Genomic DNA, 21,489 nt, shown 5'->3' on the forward strand with positions numbered 1-21,489 from the left:
GATGGTTGCTTGTACTTGACTCGATGGGATGGAGTACTTGACTCTTGATATGTTTGATAAGACATTCTCTTGGGATTGTAACGTGCGGCGTTCTCCTCAAAATGAACGCGAGCCCACATTTCCTAACACGAATATCGCCTCAGCGAGCGAGACGCGGCGTTGGAACCGCGGCAACAACGTGGTAGCAAGGGTATAGGTCTCGGGTCGAGCCGACTCTGAAAAATGGGATACGACTCAGGGTCGTGCACAACTGTCGATTACAGATCGCAAGTCACCGGAATTCGACCGGGAGGACCGCGAAAGCCAACGGAACAATACAGGCTAGGATACGGGCCTTATATATAGGTTTCTCAATATAAGAAGCATCATCACTTAGTTTTATTTGTTCCCAACTAATGATATGTGAAGTATCAGGCTCGTATTTCTTCAACATAGAGACAAAAAATATTATGAACATTTGTCAACCTCGGTGGTAGTGCCAAGCAGTACACAACCACTCTAATCCGATCCAAAATCTCAAAGGGCCCAAATAATGAGGCGAAAGCTTGCCTTTCTTCCCAAATACCATCATGCCCTTCATAGGCGAGACTTTAAGAAAGACATGATCCGCTACACTAAACTGCAAATTGCGACGTTGATTGTCAGCATAGTTCTTCTGTCTACTCTATGCCGTACGAAGACGTTGTCAAATCAAATCAATCTTCTCAGTCGTAATCTGAACTAGTTCAGGTCCCAACAGACTCCTATCACCAACCTCGGCCCAGCACTGTGGTGCTCGACATGGACGGCCATACAAGGCCTCATATGGAGCCATACCAATGCTTGATTGGAAACTATTGTTATCAACAAAATCTACTAAATGAATATAATCATCCCAACTGCCCTTGAAATTCAACACGTATTCTCTCAACATGCCTTCTAATATCTGGTTTACTCTCTCCGTCTGTCCATCTGTGTGAGGGTGAAATGTCATGCTATAATTTAGGGTAGTTCCTAGCTCTTCTTGTAGCCTCTTCCAAAATGTCGATGTGAACTGAGAATCCCAATCAGATACAATTTCTCGCGGCACCCCATATGATTAGATGACTTCCTTAATATTAAGCTTTGCTAGATTATCTACAGAATCGGTTATTCTAACAAGAAGAAATCATGTGGTTTTCATTAGCCTATCCACAATCACCCAGATAGAATCATGATTCTTCCGAGTTCTTGGAAGCTCGGAGATGAAATCCATCGTGATATTGTCTCATTTCCACTCAGAAAGAGGTAATGGTTATAAGAGACCCAGTGTCTTACGATTTTTTGCCTTCACTTGCTGACATGTCAAGCACCTAGTGACATAATCAACTATGTCTCGCTTCATATTTCTCCACCAATATTGCCGCTTCATATCCTGATACATCTTCGTACGGCCCGGGTGAACAACCATCTTGGATTTATGCGCTTCGTCCATGACTGCCTGCTTCAATAATGAAATGTCTGGTATACAAATGCGACCTTGATATCTGAGTCTACTGTCACTCCCAACTCGCCAATCGAAGCCTTCCTCATTTATGATATTATCTTTTATTTCTCTTAACCATTTATCCCGATCCTGCGCATCAATAATCTGTCGTAATAAGGTTGGCTCCACCCTTAAATGACACAAATATGTATGTGGCTCATCTAATACCAACTGAAAATTGAAGTCCTGCATGCACTCCATCATTTCCCATTCCTTAATCATCAAAGAGGTCATCAATTCATGTTTCTTTTTTGAATTAAAGCATCAAGAATGAGATTGGCCTTTCCCGAATGGTAAGATACTTAAAAATTGAAGTCTTTCAAGGTTTCTATCCATCTTCTTTGTCGCATATTTAGATCTTTTTGAGTGAAGATATAATTGAGACTTTTGTGGTCATAAAACAATTCAAACTCTTCACCATACATATAATGTTGCCAAAATTTTAAGGCGAAGACCACAACTGTAAGCTCTAAGTCATGTGTCGAGTAATTCTCTTCATGTTTCTCCAACTGTCTTGAAGCATATGCAATTAGAGTTGGGCATCGGACCTAGTCAAATCGGATTGGGTCTAACTCGACTCGGTCCAGATTCTACATGGCCTGACCTGAACTCAATTCGATCTGGGACCGAGTCTGGGTCATCTGACTCGAACCAATCCGAACCCCTGCTGATCTGAACTGATCTAAGTCCGACTCGGTCAGGAAAACCGAGTCGGATCGGATTGAGCAAGGTTCGGATCAATCTGAGTGCCTGAGAAAATCAATCTGGAAGCATCATTCCTCTTGACCGAGATCTTATTTTTTAGTGGAGAAGCCTTGGAAACCATGGAAATCGTCGAGGACATGAAGTTTGTGGTTCCTTTCTTTGGATTCGCTGATTTTGGGGCGATTCCTTTCTAGGAATTTTGTTCGGCCTTGTCAATCTCATTTACATTTGGATCTTCAGAAGAGAATTTTTGTTTCATATATGAGAAGGGGTTGGAAAGAAATTTGTCATCGAAGAGTTTAAAACCACAAAGAGAGAGAGAGAGAGAGAGTACCAGGTATTGGGATTGCAAAAGGTTTGCTTAATGCCGATGAAGAGAGATTTTTATTCAAATTGTCCATTTGATCTTCCGCAATGGCTGTTTCTCGTTCCTTCTTGCAAGAAATCTAGGATGGTTTTCTTCTTCTTCGTTTCTTTTTTTTTCCCTCTCTCTGGAAGGAGATTGAAAATGCGAGGGGTGACAGAGAGACGATCGTTGGGTTCTATGTGATATTCTCTAGCCCTTTGTTTATCAGATAGTTAGTGTTGAGGGTCAAATATTGCATATTAGACCACAGTTCTTACCTAAATTTACAAGCATAATACTACTTAACAGCTTATTTTAATCGTGTTTGTGATGCAGGGTGTAATTAGGAGCCTGGAATGAAAAAGGATGCTAAAAGCATGGATTTAATGCTCAGGAATCACCAATGCAAGGGACGGAACCCAGGGGATAGAGATCGAAGAATTTACACGACAGCGATTCGAGAAAATCAAGTCAATCACATTAAAGGGCTTGAAAATCATCCAAAATGTGAGATCACAGGGTTCTCGCCATCTGTTCAACTTGAAACTTCATATATAGCCCAAGGATCACAAATTAACCGTACAAATCAATTTTCAGATGCTGGATCCTTGTGAAAATGGCCCAACAGACAGATCAGCCCACAAATCGTCAAACTGGGGCCCACCTGATATCTGGATATGTTTCACTTTTAGTCTCAACCTATTAAATGAGTCGGAAAAGTGGATGGACAGATAGAATTTTTCAAAAAATTAATGTGGGACCCACTTTACATGATAGGAGTGCGCACAGCACACGTGCACAGGAGGTGCACCATACCGACGGATATGGTCAGAGGTCGCTGACCCGATCTGAATTTAGAAATTTGAATTTCCACAATAGGGAGTTGCGGTCGACTCCTAGTGGGCCACCATAATCACACATCTTGATGATCAGTACCGTTCATTGCAATCAGGAGGTCAAACCGACCGTACTCTGATCTGTTTCCTGATTTCTTTCGGATGCTACATGTACATGAAGGTTTCGACGTAGGTTGGATGGCGCCAAGAAAACTTCCATGAGTCACCACGAAACTGACCCAAAAACGATCCTTACCGACCGTTTTTTCGAGATGAATCTAATAGACGGTGTGGATTTTTTTTTACAACAATGCTCATGGGCCCCACCAATGTCACAGTGCATGCTTGCGCAAGCTCTGTTGCGCGAGCTCTATTTCGCAACTGGAACTAACATTCCAGGTGGGCCATCACGGACGGATCTTCATGAATATCCGAACCGTTCATCTGAAAGGCAGCCAAAAACCGTCCATAGGGATGCCCTCTAGTCACAAAAACACACTTGTGTGTGAAGGTCAGATTCTCTCGCAAGTGACGCACGCGGCATTGTGGCTGCATGAGTTACCGCCTACTGCTGTGTAAAGAGCTCTTCTCCACCGATTCTCTGACCCAACTGACCTCCTGACAAATATAAAAGAGAGAGGAGAAGAAAGAGGAAGGGATCCAGTGCTTGGGATGTCAGGAGTCGGAGAATGAGAGTTTGTGTAGAGCTTTTTTTATTTGTTTATTTACTGTTTTTTTTTCTTTTTTTATATCACTATTTGAGAGATTCAGCCCAATCATGTTGGGCTAAACCTCTTAGCTAGGGCTAAGAGGTGAAGCTCGTGGCATAATGTGAATGATCCTATGGCTTTGATTCATGTTAGACTGAACAGATTTTGATTCTGGTTTGATTATAGAAATACTTCTAGTTTTTAATGGTTTGTTGTGACTGAAATTACAATAAGTCTGCGATAGCTTTGATTATTTCCTTTAGATTATTTGATTATGAAGTTAGAAAGCTCTGTTGTTCATCATTGCCCCTTGGACTTGGTTGGATGATGGAATCCTTCCTAACATTCATGCATCTTTCTGATTGAGTGTGGATTAGTTTAATTCTATTGTTTACTTTGTCCCATGGGCATGGTTTTGTGATGGAATCCATTCTAATTTTTATACCTCTCATCTCTTGAAAACTAGATCAAAGGAAGTTCGGATTGAGTTTTAGTGATATATCTTCCAACTGGATGAAGATAGGACTCGAAGTCCAGTTGAGTTCATGAATCAAGCGTAGATCTCTCTGATCTCTACAAGTGGATCCTCAGAATCTCTAGTTTCTTATATTTGAATTTTACAAATTTTAGTTTCCTATTTCACCATTATTCTCTCATATTCACCTGATTAGATTTTATCTTATTCTAAGTTCTGGTTATTTTCAAATTACGTACAGGTTTCAGTCCCTTTGGATTCGACCTCGGTCTTACCGAGTTTATTACTACATCACAACCCTATACTTGAGGTGTGAATAGTTAGTTATTAATACATCTGGTCCAGTCCGAATCGGATCGGATTTTAAATCGGTTTGATCCGAATTGACATTAACCCAAACTCAATCCACTTAACGGTCAGATTTGCCTGATCCTACTTAAACCGCACCGATCCAAGTCGTCAGTTCGGTTCGAATTAGGTCGGATCGGTTTAGACATGCCCGGCTCTATATGCAATTACTTTATTATTCTGCATTAACACACATCCCAGATTGGTTTTCGATGCATCACTATACAGTACATACTTTGCCCCTTCTTCTGACAGAGTAAGCACAGGAGCTGAAATCAACCTCTTTTTGTGCTCTTGGAAGGATTGTTCTGCATTTTCGTTCTAAATGAATCAAGAATTCTTCCTTATGAGTCGTGTCAATGGTTGAGCAATTTGGGAGAATTCCTTGATAAAACGTCAATAGTATCCAACCATTCCTAAGAAACTTCTGACCTCGGTTACTGTAGTGGGTTGCTCCCAATTCCAGACTACTTATACTTTTGTCGGATTGACTACAATACCCTCTTGTTTCACCACATGCCCAAGGAATTTGACTTCCTTTTTCCAAAAATCACATTTCGACATCTTAGCATATAACTGGTTTTATTAAGTGTCTTCAAAGCTGTTCTCAAATGTGCTTCGTGCTCCTCCTGACTTTTTGAATAGATCGGGATGTCATCAATAAAGACAATAATGAATCGGTCTAAATATGGCATGAACACCTGATTCATTAAGTCCATGAATACGACTAGTGCATTTGTGAGACTGAATGGCATCACTAGAAATTCATAGTGACCATATCTCGTTCGAAACGCCGTCTTCGATATATCCTCATCTCTAACCCAGAGTTGATGATATCCTGACCTTGAGTCAATCTTGGAAAAGTACTTCACCCCCTTAAGCTGATCAAACAAGTCATCAATACGAGGTAAAGGATACTTATTTTTCACGGTCACTTGGTTTAACCTTCTATACTCGATACATAACCATTAAGATCCGTCCTTCTTCTTTACAAATAAAATTGGAGCACCCCAAGGGGAAACACTCGGCCTAATGAATCCCTGAGTTAACAAATCATCAATCTGCTTCCGAAGTTCTTCCATTTCGTAAGGTGACATCCTATATTGTGATAGGGAAATAGGTGCGGTACCAGGTAGGAGATCAATAGAGAAATCCACTGCCCATTTAAGAGGCAAACCTAGAATGTCTTGAAAAACTTCGGGAAATTTTCTTACAATGGAAATCTGATCTACAATCACTTCATCAGACTTCTTTTCTTCCTTACCAGTCAACTTACATTACATAGTGTAATTCTTTACTTTCCCTGTCAAGCAAATTGCATTTCTTAGTGTAATATTTTACTTTTAGCCTGCTGTTTACATTTAGTAGTAAAATTCGTAGCGTTAATCAAGTAGCTAGTAACTTTTAGCTGTAATTTAAGTCTATGCTCGCATACTGGATTCAATTCTTCATTCGAAAAAATGTTTTGCAGATTCTCTTCACGGCTGACTATAAGAATCATTTTCTTATTTCATTTTATTTGTATCAAAAAGTTCTTTCGTATGAAAGGCAAAGATGCAACCATCATCAGAGAACAAACCCCACCTTCTAAATATCGCCTGATCTTGTTTATACATTGAGCGAGTGGCTGAATAAGTGATCGATTTCATTAGATCTTAATCATGAACCACATCTACCTATCTTGACACTTGGGGTCAATGTTGTTTAGTTTCTGCAATTTTAATTCTAGCATGCCTACACACATAAAGTTGAAAATGATGACAACAGATAATGTATTCTATCATGGGATTTGTCTAGTGTGATTGATAATAAGCAATGATAACCAGTTATTTGATAATTACACTCATGGCATACAAGTCAACTTAAATGGTCCAAATTATGATTCCTAACATAAATAAAAATTACACGTATTTGATCATTTGAGTGTCAGATTCATAGACCTTTATTAGAAGGTAAATTTGAAAAATATCCAATGATCCTTGTTATGGGGAAATTTGCACAAGGACGATCGGGTTTAGCCTGAGCTGTACGAATCAGATAGCGAGGCCTCGGAAGGGGAATACAACGTTAGGGGTCAACTCTTAAGTCACGACTCAAAATCACAATCCTGATTAGCCGACCCAAACCCTCGTCTTCATCCGAAAAAGAATGGCTGAGCCGAGTCCTGATCTTCGTTCTCAGCTTCGATCGACAAAATCCGACCTCAGTAATCTATCGACGGACTTCAACCATTAGTATTTGGCTTCACAACGGTATGATCTGAGGCCGAATCAGAGTACAAATATTCTGCATGCCGAGGCTAAAGCCGTATTAGAAGATGTATGTATCGTACGCAAAGGCCAAGGCCGAGCCTAGGCATGGATGTATCACGTGTCGAGGCTGGAGTCAAGCCCGTGGTAGTACATCGCACACCAAATCTGGAGATCGACCTTTGTGTAAATGTGACCGACGATCTCGCCCAAAGATACGCGCCATTAAGACACGATGTACCGCGTAATCCAAATATTACGGATAATATCCCCATGATCGTAATATCTTGTTAATTGAGTGAATCACGCCGAGATTAACGGACGTGAATCGTCCAATTCACAGGTATAAATACCAAGGGACCCCATTGCTACAGGTACGCAAGATCTCGCACTCTCTCTCTACACTTGACTTAAAATCAAATTCCCTAGCCTGACTTAGGCATCGGAGGGTCTCCCGACTCAACCAAGTTCTCCTTTGCTCACTCTTTTATGCAGGACCAGGGTCCATGAAGGTCCATTGCATTGAGTAGAGGGTGGTCCAAATTTTGACCTCAACAATCCTATTTTCACAAAGAAGTGTTCACGTATTGAAGATTAGGATTCTCCAACCCATGTAATGGGAATCGGATTCGGTCGTGATTCTTCAACCCATGTAAGGGGAATCGGATTCGGTCATGACCCCTCCATTACCAAGGTCCAAGGTCCGTATTGTTTGGTGCTCTATGAACTCCATTAAGATGCATGTGCTTTATCCAAGCCGTCCATTCATTTTTCCTGATCCAATGAACCCAAAAATAAAGTAATTCCGGACTTCACTTGAGCCATACCATAAGAAATAGTGGTGATTGAATGCCCACCATTGAAAACTTCATAGGTCCCACTGTAATGTTTATTTCCAACCTGTTTATTAGGTCACACAAACCTAAATTAAGGGAAAACACAAATATCAGCTTGATCCAAACTTTTGTGGCCTTAATGAAGTTTTTAATGGTGGGCATTTAATCACAGATATTTCCTGTGGTGTAGTCCACCTGAGAATTAGATCTGCATCGTTTTTTTTTTTTTTACTTTCTAAAATGAGATGGCAAAATGGATGGACCGCGTGGATAAAACACACATCATGGCGGACCTACAGTTCACTGACCAGTACGGACGTGGAGGGTCACTACGGAATCCCAGTCCTCTGATCTTGGAGCAAATTAACTGTTACCCGAGGAACAACTTAGTCGGTGTTACCCTTACTATGTGGTCCATCCTTGATGAATGTGTTTCATATCCACGCCGTCCATCCACTTTTTCATCTCATTTAAGGATGTTATCCAAAAACTTAAGCAGATCCAAATATTGGGTAGACCATACCAATGGAAAAAGAGGTGAATGACTATTAAAAACTTTTTGTGGGTCACAAAAGTTTTGGATCAAGCTAATGATTTTATTTTCCCTTCATCCAGTTTTGGTTTACCTTATCAACGGATTGGATGACAAATAAACATTACGGATATGCTTACAGTGGGCCTTGGGAATTTTTTAATGGTGAGCGTTCGATCATCACTGTTTCTTGTAGTGTGGTCCATATGAGTTTTGGATGTGCTTAATTTTTGGTACTTTGTCCTAAAATGGGCTGAAAAGATGAATGGACATAATGGATATACGACACATCATCAAGGTGGGCCCTATAGCAACAGTAACACCCACTAACACCCAATCCACCCGCCCTTTTGGATGATAAGTTGCTTAAAATAAGCTACTTATACCATAAATAACTTATCTTGGCTTCTACTTATTAAGAAGATGAGTATGCCTGGTAAACAATCTACTTATAAGCTTTCCTTTTTTCAAGAGCTTAGATAAATAAATACCTAAGTAATTAAGTATTTTTAAGTAAAAAAGTTACTTATAACTAATCATAAACCAAACTTACTTATCTGAAATAAGTTACTGCTGTAGGTACAAAAGTAACTTATTTGGTGGTATCCAATCGGGCCTTAAGTGACAATGGGCATCACAGTTTAGTCTGTCTAAATTGAGTTAAGCTATGCCACGTGTACAATTTCTGAGTTCCCACCTGTAAAGAGCCACCTGTAAAGAGCCATACGCTGCGTGGGCATCAAATTTATAAATAAATAAATAAAAACAATGTCAGAGTACTCGGACTTTATGGTCTCATGGCCTATGGGCAATGTTGTCAATGGGCTGGGGTTCAATCAGGTTTTCGGACCCGGCCCACTCAGGCCATGCTTGGGCTGAGATAGGCCCAAGGAGAAGGTCTGGTCCTTAATGAGGCTAATTCGGGTTTCCTTTAACAGATTCTTAACCCGCCATGAGCCCAATGGGCTTATTCAAGGGTCAATGGCATTTTTGTAATATATCATGGTGTGCACACTCAAAGAATAAACCTAATCATGAAAAAAAAATTAGATGGCTGAGCACAGGTTTTGGGCCAAACTTGAGCTTGAGCCATGCATTATCATCATGTGCTGGGCTTGGCCCTATTTGTTTTTGCATGTCTAGGGCCATAGCCAAACTCAGACTAGGCTCGGACAGACCTTAACTCGCTCAGCCCAGTCATTGATTATCTGGCAACACATCAAAAACGTGCCCTGAATGAAAACTAATGCCGGTCCGTCCGTTAGGCAGGTTGATCAAACTGGCATGAGAAAAATGAGCAATTAGAAAAAAAAAAAGTCCAATCATCCAAATTCAATATAGATGTTTCCATGTTTGTCATGAGTATGTTATCTAATTCTTGGTATTAAAACGTCCAATGTATGCTATTTGATGAACCATATGGATCTTTGAAAGATTTGCCATGCGACTGTATATCGAACATGGTTCTCTTATTGGATATATTCAAAATATAAAACAATTTGGGGTGTTTTCTTTTTTTATTATTCCTGCCAAAATTTTGAATTTTTTAAAAGTTTCTTTTACGAAAAATAACAAATTTAAAATGATCTCTTTATACTTGGGAAAGAAGGGGGTGGACATGAATTTTGCTACTTCGAGGATTCAAGTTACAAAGCTACAAGCACTGTGCGGGCACACAACGCATGGAGCTATAGGGCTGCTTGGATACCTTTTGGGGTCTTAAGTGACACATTTAGCACCTTGCACATTTGCACAAGAGCAAACAGTCTCAAAGCCTGAAAGCCTTAGAATTTATCAATCTTAAATTTTCGTTAATCCTACATTAGCCTGGTTTAACTATGGTTGAAATCATGGCTTAACCAGAACTCAGTATGACAGAGAAAGAAAGCTCGGTTAATGGTTGACTCTACATTGACTGTTGTATGGTGTGGCGCTGAATGACATGGCAGTTCCTTGGTAGCAGTTGAGATAACAATTTGGAAGGTGATGTGAAAGGGTGTTAACTAGGTTGGTTTAGCTGACCATTGTAATCAAATTACAACAATACTCCCAACTCAAATCTACCGACATAAGTATTTATTGCCAACAGTCAAGTGCTTTGAAAAGGCACCCTCTCAGCCCCTTCCCAGTAATCATTCAAATTATCTGTAAAAGGGTCCATGAGAACTACAAAATACAAGAAATCATGTCTCATAATCTCATAATCTCCTCTCTCTCTCTCTCTCTCTCTCTCTCTCTCTCTCTCTCTCTCTCTCTCTCTCTCTCTCAAGCCCTCTTCCCTTCTATCTAGGTTGCTTCTAAATGGTGTTTGGATTGTATAATAGTTTTGCATCTATTATACAACAATAGTCAAATTATCTCCAAGGCAAGCTTACTAAAACGCTTCGTGGCAGTTTAATTAGTGTGGGGCATTTACTATCTTAAGGACAACGTGTTATGTAATTCAGGCTAAGCTATTTGTCTCGTCTTCTATTTCTAACAATCTTTAAATAGTTAATCATTTCAAAATCATGGCCCAATCTATGAAGATAATGAATCAATGGCTCATTCGTCTCATCACTTGGATGAAATGAACTTCTAACATTGGCAAAAGAAAGTTCACTTCTTGAAAAAATGAAGGGTGCACAAATACTAACTCAAGCACAACTTGTACCAAGCGAAAATGATACGACGGTGGAAAGCCAATGTTAAAAGAAGTGAGAAGAAAACAAGTACATATGTAACAATCATATCACAAATGCATTGTTAGACATACTCTTCGAGGTCTCCTTGTCCACTCTAATGTCCAAGGAATTGAGTGAAGCTTTGGAGAAAAATTATAAAATAAAAGATGTTGGAAACCAAGTGTATCTTGTGAGTGATTTTGTTAACCTTTAAGATGGTTAACAATAAACCCGTCCTTGACCAAGTTCATGAAATGCAAACTACGATCAACCAATTAATGGCAAAGGAATTATTTTAGATGAAAGTTTCTAAGTGCCAATGATAATTACAAAATTACTGACTTCTTGTAAAGATTATTGCAAGACTATAAAACATAAAATAAAATAAAATAAAAAGATGCAATATCAATGGAAAATTTGTTTCAAAATATTTAAATTAAAGAATCTAGACTTCGATATAAGAAAGTAGAAAGAAATCTCTTCAAAGGCCCATATAATGAAAACTAACTTCATCGGAAATAACCGTTCAAATAATCTTTTAAAGAAATGAATACTTATTAGAATAGAAATTAGCCCAATAATTAAAAAAGAAGGGACCAAATTACTTCTGTGGCAAACCACGCCATTTTAAGCACAAATTTCATCACTACTTGAGGAAAAAATAAAAAAAAAAAACAAAACAAAAAGTGAAGCAGAAAAAAACAAAAACTAAAAAAGGCTGAACAAAAGAGCAGGGCTTGAGAAAATTTGGTATAAGAAAGTCTTTGTTACATTAGTATTCAGAGTGAACCTTACGGAAAATGAAGGTGAATTGTACGTCAACACTAGCGTGTTGATGTGGTTTTGGGATGAGTGTATGGTTTGAGACCATATCTATTATCATTCATTCTCAGACATTTGCGAGACATGCTTATAACATGTCATATCTACACAAGGGTTACAAAAGCACATATGCTTGGAAGAACTTTACTATATTCAAAGTTTGAATACATTCTGGGTCATGATATATCATAAGCCCTTAATTACATCTCTTTAGATAACCCTTGATTTTAAGATAAGATATAAATAATTTATAAATAAAGGAATAAGTGAAATAAACTTGATATAGCAAAGAACTTTACTATTTCTAAGTTAAAATACATTCCCGGTTATGATATATCATAAGCCCTTAATTACATCTCTTTAGATAACCCTTGATTCTAAGATAGGATATAAATAAATCATAAATAAAGGAATAAGTGAAATAAACTTAATATAGCAAAGAATGTAAATTATTTAGATAGTTGAGAAGTCAAGGGGACTAAATCAGGTGGAGTCCTCAGGATGCAATTGAGAGAACTTACTTGATATGGGCTGCAAGAGAACCAAACCATAATAAAAGATATTTATATGGTTCAATGATTTTCTTATTTTAAAATCTACCTAATCTACGGGGGAAAGCTAGAGCTTTTATTATTAATGATGGTAAGAAACTAGCCATCCTCAAATCATAATATAAGCATTCACATAAACATAAAGAAATTAAATCAGAAAGTGATAGTGATGATGTGGATGCAGAGGAATTAGCAAATACACTTAAGAATTTCCTCAAATTTATTAGAGGGAAGAGTCGTGACAAAAAGGACAAGAAGGTGGACAAGCATAAAGGAAAACTCACTAAACCATCTAAAAATGTCCAATGTTACAGTTGTGAAGAGTATGGACATTTTGCTCTTGATTGCCCTTGCCAAATAAAATTTAAAAGCAAGGCAATGGCAGCAACATGGGATGATATTGTGGAGGAGTCCAAATCCACTTCAGATAACTCCTCTAGTGTGAAAGATATGAGCCAGATTTGAATCCTATCGGCTCATGTCACACCATCCCCCCAAGGGCCTTAGAGGTCTATTATAGCTGAATTGTAAATCAGAGGACCAAGCCTCCTATATGAGCTCTATCGTTGAATTTGAGGATTTCAGCCTCATATGTGAACATATATGTAAATCTGAGGATTTTAGCCTCATTTTGTGCTTTTATCGTAAATCTGAGGATTAAGCCTCATTTAAATCAGGGTTATCTAAGTTTTAAACTTTTCTAAACAATAAATCACATGTTTTTAGTTTAGATTGTCCTTGGTCATTTTTGTTTTCATTGATATATCCCTTTGAATGACCTAAATTTACATATTCCTTATTTTTAATGTTTATATGCATCCCTAACCCTTGTTAGTATAAGCCTTAATTGATATATTCTTGACTTATAGAGTTAGTTCATATATAATTTTTCTTGATATATCTTGTTTGGACTAACCCTTTGTTAACTATTGACAAAAAGGGGAAAAAAGATCAATCCCACCAAAACATCCATTTTATTATTGGATTTGTTTGTTGTGTAGCAAGTTGATCGGGGAAACAAATATGGGGGAGCATTGCTACAGTACATGTTTTAATGTATCGAGTTGTAAATCATTTACATTTAACATGTAATTTTATTTAGTTGTTTTTTGTATGTCATTGGTATGGACCATGACATGGTTGTATGTTAGGTTATTTTTGTCATGTAATTGATAAAGGGGGGATTGTTAGTACACTTATTTGCACTCATGTTCGTCAATCACGTGACTAGTTGTGTCTTGTAGTCGGATGAGTTCTTGACAAATAAAGATCGGCGACTCAACTGGAGCTGAAGTAGAAAAAGCTACATTGAAGATGAAGAACTGCTTCTACGATCTTAAACCTTGCAAATATATGATCCCAACCCAAATAGGAAAACCCTCTTAGGTCATCTATTCTAAGCTAAACCCAAGTCCATATTGAATATCCCATAATCTTGGTTTAAACAAGTCCTAAGTTGTTGAACTATTGGACAAAAACAGGAAAATCTATCCACTATTGGTAGGACGAAGGTGTCATCAAATAGCACCTTCGATACCACCAAAGATACCTTTAATGTTATCGAAGGGGCTCAAAACATTCCAGCAAGCTTATAATGTTAATTCAGTATCACCGACTAGGTATTTCAGTGACACTGGCTACCACTGATGAACAAAGTTCGATGCCACCGAAAGAGGCTGTTTTCAGTCAACAACTTGTGGAATTTAATTCGATACTACCGATAGATAATTCGGTAGCACCGAGAACTAGTCATTTGCTATCCATTGGAAGTTTTTGTCTATAAAAATGGTTTATAAGAACTTACAAAAATTATGGATTAAGGCATTTTAGAGACTCTAGTACATCTCAAGCTTAATTTATAGTCTATAACTCTTTTTCATTGAGATTCATGTCCTCTTCCCTGTGATTCATCACTGAACGAGTATTTCATGCTTCTATTAAGGAAGAACATGATCTTATGCTTTTTCTAGAGTATTAAAACCAATATTATAGGTATATTTATAGTCTCTATGATACTCTAGAGTGTCCATCGGCTGATTTTCCTAGGATAAACAACTTCTCATTAGTTGTATGAGATTCAACCCACTCCCATCACCTTAGTCATCTTGAAGAAGAATCAAATGCAATGCGATTGATCGTGGAGCTGAAGCCTTAGCAAAGTTGCAGCAACATGATGGGGGGAGCATCGGGGAGCTGATTAAAGCACAGGAGAGTGGAGATCAAGCAACCCAAGAGGAGCTACAAAAGGGGACTCAATCCGACAAGTAAGTGTCATTGTTAGGATTCCAAGGGTTAGCCTCATTCCTTGTGAAGGATTGAGGCTAAGAGTTTATTATCCACAAACTTGATTAGGTTTCTTGTGTGGGACCTTGGCTGATGGGCCTAAACATAGGTGCCTTGTGTGGGACCTTGGCCGATGGGCCTAAACGTAGGTGTCTTATGTGGGACCTTGGCCGGTAAGCCTAAACAAAGGCTCAAGATTAGGACATTAACCTGTGTGGCCTAAATTATTGGGTTCGAGAGTAGGACCCTTGCTCTTATGTAGAGCATAAATCTCAAGTTCGAGATTAGGACCTTGGCCTATGTGGCTTAAACTATAAGGTTCGAGATTAAGACCTTTGCTCTTGTGCAGGGCATAAATTGTAGAGTCCTTATGTAGGGTTGTAAAGGTTTGAGGTGAACCTAATTTAAAACCTCTAATAGTGAAATCCGGTGCACTCTGGGATTGAGTGTGGATGTCGGGAGTGTAGTAGGCACGTAGCCAAACCACTATATATGATCGTGTTTGGGATTACTATTTGTGCATTTTATTTAATTATGCTTATGTGTCTTAGATGTTTATATATGATGCATGATTAGATGAATATTTAGGATTGACTGGAATCACATCTCACACACTTATATACACTATCTTATATAGGCTAGTTACTTAACTTGCATATCTAGTGTAACCTATGTAATTGGACCCTCTATTGGCTTGGAAGCCTTTAGAGTTATATTGTCTTGTTTAGTTTAATTGCAAATTAGTTTAAATTAGGTAATCAGAATTTTAAAGGAATTATGAAAAGAGAGGGGTAAAATGGAGAGAAAAAGAATGAAAGAATGATGACTAGCATGGGTAAGGGTATGTGTTGCATGAGAAAGGTGTGTGCTTGTTTGACTGATGGGGAGAGAGTGACATGAGTGATGGATGGGTTGATTGGTAGCTTGATTGATGAATTTATTGATTTAACAACATTAGAATTTGTGCAAGTAGGGCCCACGTGCATTGCGCGGCCCACTTTGGATTGTGCCAAAATAATAACTTCTAATCTAGGGACCGAAATAACACATGTCACGCGGCATTAGAATTATAGCCCCTGCACATCACTAGGGTATAAGTCTCGGGGTATTGCAGTATAAAAATCGAGTAACGATCAAAACTCGTCGATCTAGTCCATCGGGAACATGCTATTGTTGAAGTAGGAGTGTACGATAGGTCTCACGATGTTACGGGTCTTACAGTTCTCCCCTCCTAATAGAAAATTTTATCCATGAAATTTGTATTACAACCTAAACTAAATAGCTGTAACGCCCTGAAAATCGAGGGTCGAGTAGAAGTCCAACTCCCAAGTTCCAACGCATCACTTATGCAACATATTTAATGATGATTAAATGTTGTCTGTATTAGTGCATAAAACATGAATAAGATTAAGCCAAATCAGCAATACATAATCCAAGGACAGTTGTAATACGCAAACGGAAGACTTACTCAAATATGTATAGCGTTATAACTCAATATAAGTCCCCAAAGTATGTATGCATTGCCAGGTCAATAATTACATGTATTGTTTCAAATTATAAAAATGTCAAAAAGGTAATCGTCCAGTACAAGTATAACCCTGAAGCCCTGCTGATCAGAACGATCTATGCAAACCCGCCAGAATACTGCATATATGAGAATGCCTCCTCATTGTCTATGAAGTCTGCCTTTACCTCGTAAGTCGAGTCTCCATCTACAGCTAAGACAGAGTCTGGTTGGTGTGTACGACACCGTCCCGTAACGTGGGAGTGAGTGATCAACTCAGTGGAACAATAAAGCAAAGGTTAACATGTTCTCAATTCAATCAAGCAGTAATGATAAAACAATACAATCAAACATTCCTAAGTACTCTGATTAATGCAAGAATGGTATGAATAAATGATGCATGCCCTCACCTGCACTTCCTCTGCGATCTTCATCTAACGGTCACGCATGTCAGTCACTTCCTCAGTGCTCTGCCCAACGCCAAACGGCACATGCAGTGCGGTGCATGAACGTGATTATCAAGTTCTTATTAGTCCTCTTCATACAGTAGGATTGGGAAGCTAAGGTACCTCCCTTATATCAATTCCCAAATGATGATCCAATCTAGGGTCGTCAATCCTAGTAAATCTCATACGATGTTACGGTTCTAGGTCGCTGCAAAGGGCTCGTCACCTTATCAGTGCAGGCCTAGTGTACTCCTGTTGTTACGTAAGGGCTCGTCGCCTCTACGCAGTCTTAGCGTACGCTCGAGGTCACTACAAAGGGCTCGTTACCTTATCAGTGTAGGCCAACAGCTCGAATACAGTGTCCCATACCACCGTATTCGGCTCACAAGTCTGGGTTACTCACTAGTCACTACGGGGAGGCTCGTCACCCCAGTATAGGTCGACAGCTCTACCACGGTATCCCATACCACCATGCCCGGCTCATGAGTCTTAACGGATCAAGGTACCAAGGTTTAAAAGGGTTTTCACTGGTGAGTTTGGTACCTTAGATTCAAGTAGTAACGTCCATACATGGTGAACATACATCGGGTCAATCGGGTTACTTGATGAGCTCGACTAGTATGAGCACACGTTGAGTTGATCGACATGAAGTGCATAAGCACTCTGTGTGGCCTAACCACTACCAACATCCAAAGTACGGCTCGGATTCATCGATCACGTCCTATGTGGCGAAATTAACCTCAGCCACCTATTCAATACCCGCTACCGATTGCTTGGACTATTCTGTAGTCCCAAACACATTCAATTATAACAGATAATCATACAAGCTAATAAGAACAGTAATGAATCAACAATTCCAATCATACTAGCATATGAGCATTTGATGGATTTCAACTTAAACATGAATTCACACATATAGTGCCTAAGTAAACAGACAAAGAATGTAAGTTACATAGAGGAAATCATACACATCGTTAAGATAGTTGAGAATCTCTTCTCAACACCCATATAACGTACAATTTATTACACACTTGTTCATTTAGACATTTCTACAAACACTTAGACTACATATTCCAACATACATGACATATGTTGGTGATAGCACGTATTAGGGCAAATCCTTTCACTAAGGAATTGTCACATATACTTCAACCATATGTCTACAATAGTTAATCATGGCAAATCCATATCTAGAATCCACACACATACAAACATTTCAACAAACACAAGAATACACAATATTCAACATAATTCATATATATATGTAAAGTGCGGGAACAACGTGTCTAAGCATGTGATAGCAATTCAAGTCAGTCATAAACCAGTAACTGACATTGAAAGCCTTAAAAACCATAACCTAAACATTTATAATCCGCACATTTCTTCGGTACACTCGTAGCGAACTCAGTTTTAAAAGTTAAGTCTTGTCTACGACACCACAATAACCTATAACAGGAAATAGATTAGCTAATTCATCTATTACGCTAGTCGAAAACCCTAAGACAAGTTAGGGTTAGGTTTTCTTACCTAAGTACGGAGTCGGAATCACTTGTATAGCGATACAGGAATGGCAGTTGAGTGCGTGGAGTAGCAGAATCGAACCCAGGAAGAATCTCCAACTCACTCTCTCACTTTCTCTCTTTTCCCTTCTCTTTTCTCTCCTCTCTCCCCTAGGGTTTCTTAAATTCGTATGGGGTGAGAGAGAGAGGGTTTAAGGTCCTTATATAAGCCCAGGACTGATGGAAATGGCCCCAGGGCCAAGGTATACTTAAATTATATCCAAATATGGACTGTTCCGGTCCAACGGAGCACTTCTGGTGGCCCCTTTTCCACATGCGGTTGGACTTAAGCTCCCTGACAATGGATCTAGGTCAGGCTGAGTTTTCATTCCGATCGGATTTATAGATTAGCCGTGGCAGACCAGTTTCAGTTTAACGGTCACATTCACTCGATCAGGGTCACAAGTACACCGACATGTGTGGGACATTTCTCCTGATTCGAGGGTGTATTTGGGTCAGATTGTGACGGTCTAAATTTTTATATTTGGCCCGCAAGCGACATGACTCAAATTACTTAAATTCGAATTTTATTTCTAAATATTTTCATGTTTCTCTCACACTTTGCTCTGGGCTCAAATTGTACATTTCTAGACACGGTTAGGACATGATTTCTGAGGGGGTTGTCAAGTCCGGTAATGCGGTCATATCCGTATAGTTTCGGGGTAATCGGACTTTCAACGTGCAATTCAGGTCCGATACGGAGTTTCGGTGTGCTCTCGAGAGCAACTGGGTTTTGAGATGGATTCTAGATTTCAGGGTAAAGTAACGTCAATGATACTGCACGGTTTGGGTCTTGCAGATCATATTTAAAGTGATTAGTATTAATTTCATAAGCACTCTAGTTTAGCACTTGCTAACATTAACCTAATTTCTAAATGTTTTGGTCCTGGGTGATTTCTGCCCGAGGTGGTACTCGGGTCCTTGTACGGATTTTTTCAAGATATTACAATCTACCCCCCTTAAAGAAAAATTTTATCCTCGAAATTAGTATCTTTTCGTACTCCTCGAGAATCTGAGGGTAGTTCTTTCGAACCTCGGCTTCTGTCTCTCAAGTAGCCTCTTCTTCCGTGTGATGTGTCCACAGCACTTTCACAAGTTGAATAACTTTGCTACGCAACACCTGCTCCTTCCTGTCTAAGATACGCATCGGCCGTAGTATATATGTAGCATCCTCGCTCAACTGTACCTGCTCCCATTTGATAATGTGGGAAGGATCGGGAACGTATTTCTTCAACATAGATACATGAAATACGTTATGCACGCCCGCAAGTGGTGTGGGCAAAGCAAGGTGGTACGTTACCGCACCCACTCGATCAAGTATCTGGAATGGGCCAATGAATCGAGGTGTAAGCTTTCCCTTCTTGCCAAACCGAAGAACTCCCTCCATAGGGGAAACCCTGAGGAACATATGGTCTCTGACCTCGAACTCTAGCGGTCGCCGCCTCGTATCACCTTAGCTCTTTTGTCTGCTCTGCGCTGTCAAAAGTCGGCGCCTGATAATATTGACTTTCTCTGAAGTCGCTTGAACTAACTTTGGGCCAATCAAGCTCTTCTTGCCAACCTCTGCTCAGCACTGTAGCGCTCTACATGGACGCCCACAGTGCCTCATAAGGAGCCATACCAATACTTGCCTGGAAGTTGTTGTTATAGGCGAACTCTACATAAGGAAGACAGTCATCCTAATTATCCTTGAAATCCAGCAAACAGGCCCACAACATATCTTCAAGAATCTGATTCACCTGTTCCGTTTGCCCGTCAGTCTGTGGGTGGAACGCGGTACTAAACTTCAACTTCACACCCATCTCTTCTTGTATACTAGTCCATATGTGAATCGCGTGTCTCGGTCCGACACGATCTCAAAGGGAACTCCATTCAGACGTACTATCTCTTTGATGTACAACCTAGCCAACTCGTCTGCAGAGTTCAAAACTCTGATAGGGAGGAAATGAGCCGATTTCGTCAACTGGTCCACGATCACCCAAATGGAATCATAACCCTTCCTCGTCTTCGGCAGCCCTGAGATGAAATCCATAGAGATGAAGTCTTACTTCCATTCAGCTATGGGCATGGGCTGAAGCAAACCAGGAGGTTGGCGATGTTCTGCCTTGACCTGCTGGCACGTGAGACAACGGGACACGTAATCTGCTATGTGAGCCTTCATATTGTCCCACCAGTACGACCTTTTTACGTCGCGATACATCTTCGTACTGCCTAGATACATAGTCATCCTTGAATTGTGAGCGGCCTCAAGAACTTCCTTCCTCAAGTCAGGGAGGTTTGGGACGCATAGGCGGCCACGGTAACGTAAGCCCCCATTCGTACCAACTCTCCACTCTGAGTCCTCATCTACACTAACCTGCCCTCTCATCATCGCCAACAGCTCATAATCTGCCTGAGCTGCGATAATCCTGTCATCAATGAGGGGCTGTACTCGAATATGTGTGATGCCCTCATACAACTCCTCCACCATGAGTTTCTGCTCAAAGTCTCACACAAACTCTACCATGTCCCACTCTGCTATCATTAACGGAGCCACAAACGCCAATGCCTTCTTGCGACTCAGTGCATCTGCCACAAGGTTGGCCTTACTGGGATGGTAAGAGACCTCGAACTTGAAGTCTTTCAAAGTTTCTATCCATCGCCGCTGCCTCATATTTAGGTCCCGCTGAGTGAATATGTATCTGAGGCTCTTGTGGTCGCAAAAGAGCTCGAACTCCTCTCCGTAGAGGTAATGCCTCCAGATCTTCAAGGCAAAGATGACGACGGCTAACTCCAGGTCGTGCGTAGGGTAGTTTTCCTCGTGTTTCCTCAACTGTCGTGACAGGTAAGCAATAACCCTGTCCTTCTGCATCAAAACACCGCCCAAAGCGACGCGAGACGCGTCCATGTATATCTTATACTTGACCCCTTGCTCTGGCAATACTAGCACAAGGGCGAACATCAACTTGTCTTTCAACTCCTGAAAGGCTGCTTCCGCCTTTTCATTCCAGGTGAACTTCAGATCCTTTCGTGTCAACTGAGACAAAGGTCTAGCTATCTTCGAGAAATCCCGAATGAATCATCGATAGTAACTTGCCAGACCAAGGAAACTCCTCACCTCAATAACCGAACCGGGCTGCT

This window comes from Magnolia sinica, chromosome 7 (genome assembly GCF_029962835.1).
Source record: "Magnolia sinica isolate HGM2019 chromosome 7, MsV1, whole genome shotgun sequence".
Taxonomy (NCBI): domain Eukaryota; kingdom Viridiplantae; phylum Streptophyta; class Magnoliopsida; order Magnoliales; family Magnoliaceae; genus Magnolia; species Magnolia sinica.